Genomic DNA, 6,515 nt, shown 5'->3' on the forward strand with positions numbered 1-6,515 from the left:
AGAAAAGCAGTAATTATGGAAGTTTTCTGTTTTTTCAAGGCAAATGTAATTTTTTAACTTTTCTGAGTTTTCACATTACAAAGTTTTTTCAAGGAGAAGTGAACTCTTTATATTAATAATATTATAGATATAACTACTAGAAAAGAAGAGTTCTGGGACAAAACCATTTTTCATCTCCGTTATGAATTTTTTGATAATCGCGGGGTTGAAAATTTTCTGAGCCAAAAATGATTTTTTTTGATAATCGTGGGGTTGAAAATTTTTCTGGGATAAAAATTCCTGACGACGACGAGAAAACGTTTTATTTTTTCATGACGTGATAAAACACGCGTAATGAAAAAAAACTTTAATTTTTGTAAAGGTGTTTAAATCTTTCGCGAAAAATTTCTTTTTTTCTTTGTTCTTGTTCTTGTTCTTGTTTTTCTTCGAGAATTGATTTGTACCTTTCAATTTCGCGCCATCCTACTCCTTTGTTAATTAAATATTCAATGTGGTCAAGTGTTTTTATGCTTCTAATTTTTCCGTCCTCATTTCGCAATATTCTAGTTTTTTTGTTCATTTTATTATGCCAAGAAAAATTTTTTTTAAAAAAGGATTCTTGAGAATGGGGAGTTTTTGTCCGAGAAGCAATCAAGATAGGATAGGTACATATTTTCCATCTCTTTTGAAGTAAAATCCATCTTTGAGTGAGCTTCCTGTGACCCAGGGTGTTAAAAACAGTCTGTCTCCTTTGTATGTGACAATTTTCATGCCTTTTCCATTGCTTTTAAGGTAAGCAATACCATTTCCAACAATTTTTTCGATCAAAGTGGGTGCAAGAGCTCCCAATAAAGGTAAAAGAAAAGGAAGAAATCCTCCTTCTGATTTTATTCCATTTCGTAAAATTTTGTCGATCATATTGGATCCAAGAGAAGAGGCAACCCCGCCCAAAGCGGCCTTACCAAAAACTGGGACGGCTTTAGCTGCAACCCTTCCCAATAAAGGTAAAAGAGCACCAAGAAATCCTCCTTCTACTTTTGCGTTGTGTTCCAATTGAGTTTTGCTCATTTTTATGGTGACTCCAACTCCTCGATTGAGAGCGTCCACAATTTTTCGATGTTGGCTTTCTGTTAAAAGTAAAACGTCGTTTCCGTGTAAATTATCTTTTGAAATACGGATGCTCGCGGGTTTTCCTTCAATGATTGATTTTTTTATTTCATCGATCTGTCCCTGAGACACATTTAATTTGACACGAATGTAATTGCTCATTTTTAAAATGCCGGAAAAAATATTTATTTCACTTCTCGAATGTGATAACGGATCGTGATGTCCTCGCCGCGAAAGTCGATTAAATTTCCGTTTTGATCGACAACGCGTGTGATCATCGTGGAAATTTCTGGTACTTTGACAGGGAGGTAAACCAAATGGGTGGGTCTTTCGATGATTTTAAAGCCAGGACCCACAGCTGGGTAAAAGGAGTAAATGCAATTTAATTGCGAGCCGTTGATGTATGCAGACCCGATAACGTTGTTGACGATTCTGATCGTGTTGATGTTTGTAATTCTGACAATGTCGTCGGACTCGTATTCGGAATTGGAGTCTAATTGTCTTTTTGTGAAACCCAAAAGGGGGGCGATGCTGTTTTCCACGTTCAAATCCATCAAATAATTTAATCCAAGTTTGATGGTTGATTTTAAAGTGTTTGAATTGGATCCGATTTTTATGTTTTCGGGAGAGTAGCTGATTTTATTTGCGACAACGTAGCTTGCGCTTTGAGACGCGTAATTTTTGATTGTGTTTGAGATGGTTTTTTGCAAATAATTGTTGATGTCGATAATGTCGTAGCTTCCTTCTGGAATAACGACGTTTTCCCAATTGGCACCGTTGGTCATGTTGTACCGGAAAGAATTGTTTTTGCTGGTGATGTTTGGAAAGCTGTTGTACGTCTCAAGACCGAGAAAAGCCATCTCATATTTTTTTCCTTTTTCAAAAACGATTTTGTCCAAAAATTCTGTTATTATTATGTTTGATGTTCCATCCACATCGATGATTATGCCTGACATTTTTTAAATGGGTGAAAAAAATTTTTTAAATGGCTTCTTTTGGAAAATAAAAATTGCTAAATCCGCTTCGATATTTTCCATCGTATTTTTTTGACGACAAATCGATAACGGCAAATCCGTGAGGTTCAGACCAGCAATGTCTGCAAAATTTTTTGAACTCTTCTTTTTTCATGTCGCTCGAAACGTGGTCTCGATAGATGTGGTCAATATTTTTTGAGTCTTGAGGAAACAGGCAAATAAAATTGGTATTTTCTCGGATGGTTTGTCGGGGTAGCATAAAATAATTTTGAGCGAGGTAAAAGCAGTCGACGTTGGAGTGTCTTCCTCGGATGTAATATTTTTCGCACTTGTTTTGTTTGGTCAATTGCAAATCGTCAAAGATCATTAAATTGTTTTTTGTTGAATCGAGATCTTCAGGTTCAGGCACATCGTCAGCCGTTTCAAAAAATTGACACTCCATGTCATCGGTTTCTGAATAATTTTTTGAAAGGTCGTTGATGACGCATTCAGGGTTTAAACTTAATTTTTCCATTTCGTTTTGTACCTTGAACAAATCGAGGATAATCTTTTTTGGTAAATTTTTCTCGAACGAACTTTTCAGTATTTTGATGGTTGGATTATAACCACTTGCAGGTCTTTGGAAAAGAGATTTGCCAAAGACCTGCAAGTTGATATAATCCAACCATCCAGGCTTGAGCAGTAAATTGAGAAGCAAGGTTGTTTTTCCGCAACCTGATTTTCCAACGATGATTCCTCGAATGCTTCTTGGTAAAAGATCGTTGTTGTTCCTTTTGTTTTTTCCAATATTCCATGACAAATCGGTAACGTCCATTTTTTTTAATATAAAAATTATTATTTAAAATAAAAAAAATGTACTGCGTCAAATGTAAAAGGAAAACAGAAACGATCCATTTGAGAAATGAAATCTCAAAAAACAACAGAAACATGATCAAAGGGACTTGCGACTCTTGTGGAACGACCAAATGCAAGTTTGTTTCTTCGCATGCGCTAAAGGGATTATCTTCGGTGGCAAAAGGGGGAGACTTGGTTGAAACGATCAACAATTTTTCAAAAAAAATAAAGCTTCCGTGGGCAAAATTTCCAGGAGAAATGCATATTCCAGGAATGAATTTTGCAGGGCCTGGCACAAACCTTGACAAAAGGCTCACATCCACCGACATGTACCAAGAGTGGAGCAAACCGGTGGACCGAGTGGACAATGCAGCGTACCACCACGATTTGGCATATAAATATTTAAACAACGTTCAAAGCAGAAATTTGGCGGATCAAATGATGCTTGAAGAAATGAACTCCATTCCAAACCCCACTCAAAAAGAAATAAACGAAAGAAAACTTATCGCGCCCATCATCAAAGCCAAAGCCAAATTTGGACTGGGTGTAGGATCTAAAAAAAAAATTTTTTTCAATTTTAAAATGGACGGATCAGCTTGCAGAGGAGCTTCACAAACCGGCCATTCGCCATTTTAAAAAAAGAAAAGTGTTTGTGAACGACATTGATGAAATATGGGCTGCCGATTTGGTTGATATGCAACCGTTTTCAAAATTCAACAAGGGCGTAAAATATTTGCTCATGGTGATTGACGTGTTTTCAAAGTATGGGTGGATTGTTCCGTTGAAAAGCAAAACGGGTCTTGAAGTGGCTGAAGTGTTGAAAAAGATTTTTGGTGAAAAAAAAAGTGTAAAAATGTGGGTGGACAAAGGAAAAGAATTTTACAACAAGCACGTGAAAGCGCTGGGTGTTCAATTATATTCCACTGAAAACGAGGAAAAAAGCTGTGTCGTTGAGCGATGGAACAGAACGATGAAAGAAAAAATGTTTAAATATTTTTCAGCCAACAGCACCAATAAATACATTGACGTTTTGGACGAAATGGTAAAAAATTACAACAACACAAAGCACTCGTCCATAAAAATGACTCCAATTGAAGCCAGCGAGAAAAAGAATAAAAATATGGTCTGGATGAACCTGAATGGAAAGATACAAAAAGAAAGACCAGAACCAAAATTTTTAATGGGTGACAAAGTGAGGATTACAAAAAAGAAGGCCAATTTTGAAAAAGGGTACACGCCGAGATGGACCGAGGAGGTTTTTACCGTGTCAAAAATTCAGCAAACGGATCCACCTACGTATAAAATAGTTGACGCCAACGGTGAAGACATTCAAGGCACTTTTTACGAGCAGGAAATGCAAAAGACGCATCAAGAAATATTCAGAATTGAAAAAATAATTCGCAGAACAAAAAGCAAATCACTGGTCAAATGGAAAGGATATCCAGACTCGTTCAACTCATGGGTGGACAATAAAGAATTGATCCGTTTGAAAAAATGATATAAAAAAATTTTCTTTTCTTTTTAAAAAGATGAATTTTGTTACGATTGAAAATTTTGACGAGGGCAAATTATCGGTTGGAGAAATATATTCCGCAACCAAACCAATTTGTACCAAAAGATTTCGCTTTTTTATGAGTACCCATCTGGAAAAGGTCCTTTTATTTTAAGAACCCCCGTTTTGTTTTCTCTGGGTGTGTTTGAGAACTGCAGTTTTGGAACGAACGAGCTGGAGGGATATTCCATGTCCTTTCTCGGTTTCAACGAAAAAAACGGAATGAACGAAAAAGAAAAAAAGTTTATCGAGACGACTGAAAAAATATCAAAATTTCTTCGCGAAAAAGTCAAGATAATGATTCCCACTTTGAAAAAAGGAGGAAGAACGAAAAAAATAACGACAGATGATTTGTCCATTTTTAAAAACAAATCCGATAATCAACATGCAGCGCCCATTTTTTTCGGAAAATCGTTTACAAAGAAAAGCGAAAAAAACATTGAGGTTTCTTCTTTGTTTTTCAAAAAGGAGAACAAAAAGATGGTGAAAGCAGATCCTTTGGGATATGTTCGACAAAAGTGCTACGCTGTCGCCTCTTTGAGAATTGAAGGTGTTTTTGTCGGAGCGCAGATCGAGTCCATTCAGGTTAGGATTCCCGAAGCGGTCATTGCAAAAAATGAGCCTTCAGTTCAAAGCATCATGAGTGACGATTTGGATTTGGGGGAAATGGAATCTGACGAAGTAATGTGAAAACACGAAAAAAAAAAAGAAAATAAAATGAGTTAAAACATTTTCTTTTCATATAAAAAATGCATGCCCCTCACAAGTTTTTTAAAAACGTTGCCTCGGCAGAAAAACACGTCGATTCGAACACGGAAATTTCGAAAATGTATTTGGGACACATGGATGAGAGAATCAAAGAGTTGGAGCGATTCAAAGAGTCGGATCGAACCAAAAATTTAGAAAATTTGGTGAAAAGAATCAAAGAGTTGGAAAATTTGGTGGAGACAATCAAAAACCTGCAAAAAAAGACATCGCAAAATATTATTGTGGCAAAAAAAGATTTTGATCATCCAAATTGTTTTAACATAAACGGTCATCATGAGATTTTTGCTCAGAAAGACATTAAATTTGCTGCTCTTTCTCACACGCTAATATACACGTTGTCCGTTGGATTGAATTTTGAAAAAGGAATTGCTGTCGTCACTTTGATGAACAAAATAAGTGACCAATTAAACTTTTACAAAAACGATGTGATTTTTTCAGAGCCTGTGGATGACGTCATTTTGGATGTGAGCAACAACAGTACTAATGACGTCATAGTCAAAAAAGGCGAAAAGCTTTGCAAAATAAATCACATCGATTCGAATTAAAAAAATCTGTCTTTGTTAAAAAGATGGAGATAATAAAAAACACTGAAAAAATTTATCCAGTTCTTCCAACGGCACCATCCGATAGAGGACACGTTTACCGTCTTCAAAAAATAAGTGAGATCCAAAAAGAAATGGAGGATGAAAAAGTGAAAAGAATGGCTTTGAGCAAAAAGTACCATCGAATGGCAAAAATTATTCGTTTTGCGGACGATGGGTTGCAAACGTTGTGCATTGGTTTGGGGATTACAGGTATTGCACTTTTGTCAACCGTCGTTGCCACCCCAGTTTCGATTGCGTGCGAGGGGATTGCGTTTGGAATGGGTGCTTCGTCCATTTTTGGAAACCATCAAAACAAAAAAATGATGATAAAGGCTGAAAAGCACGAAAAATTAAAGGTTCTTTCCGAGTCAAAATTGAACACGATTAGCGATCACATTTCAAAATCGCTCATGGACGGGTTTGTGAGCGATTCCGAATACGAATTAGTTCTCAGCGAGCTTCAAAAATTTAAAACCATGACTGAAGAAATCAGAACAAAAACAAAAAGCAGCATTAACGAATTGGCTAAAGAGTCACTGATCCAAAAAGGAAGAGAAGAAGCCATTCAAGCATTTAACAACCTTTTTAAAAAAGGTCAATAAACAAAAAAACACAAACGAGTTTTCGTTTTTGTTTAAGTTTTTTTCTACGTATTTTAAAAAATGGAGTTCTTTAAAATACATGACCCAAAAAAGAGAGATGAGATCGTAAAAAATT

This window comes from Hydra viridissima, unplaced genomic scaffold (genome assembly GCF_058129835.1).
Source record: "Hydra viridissima isolate aposymbiotic clone 2 unplaced genomic scaffold, HvirCarnegie_v1 scaffold_5, whole genome shotgun sequence".
Taxonomy (NCBI): domain Eukaryota; kingdom Metazoa; phylum Cnidaria; class Hydrozoa; order Anthoathecata; family Hydridae; genus Hydra; species Hydra viridissima.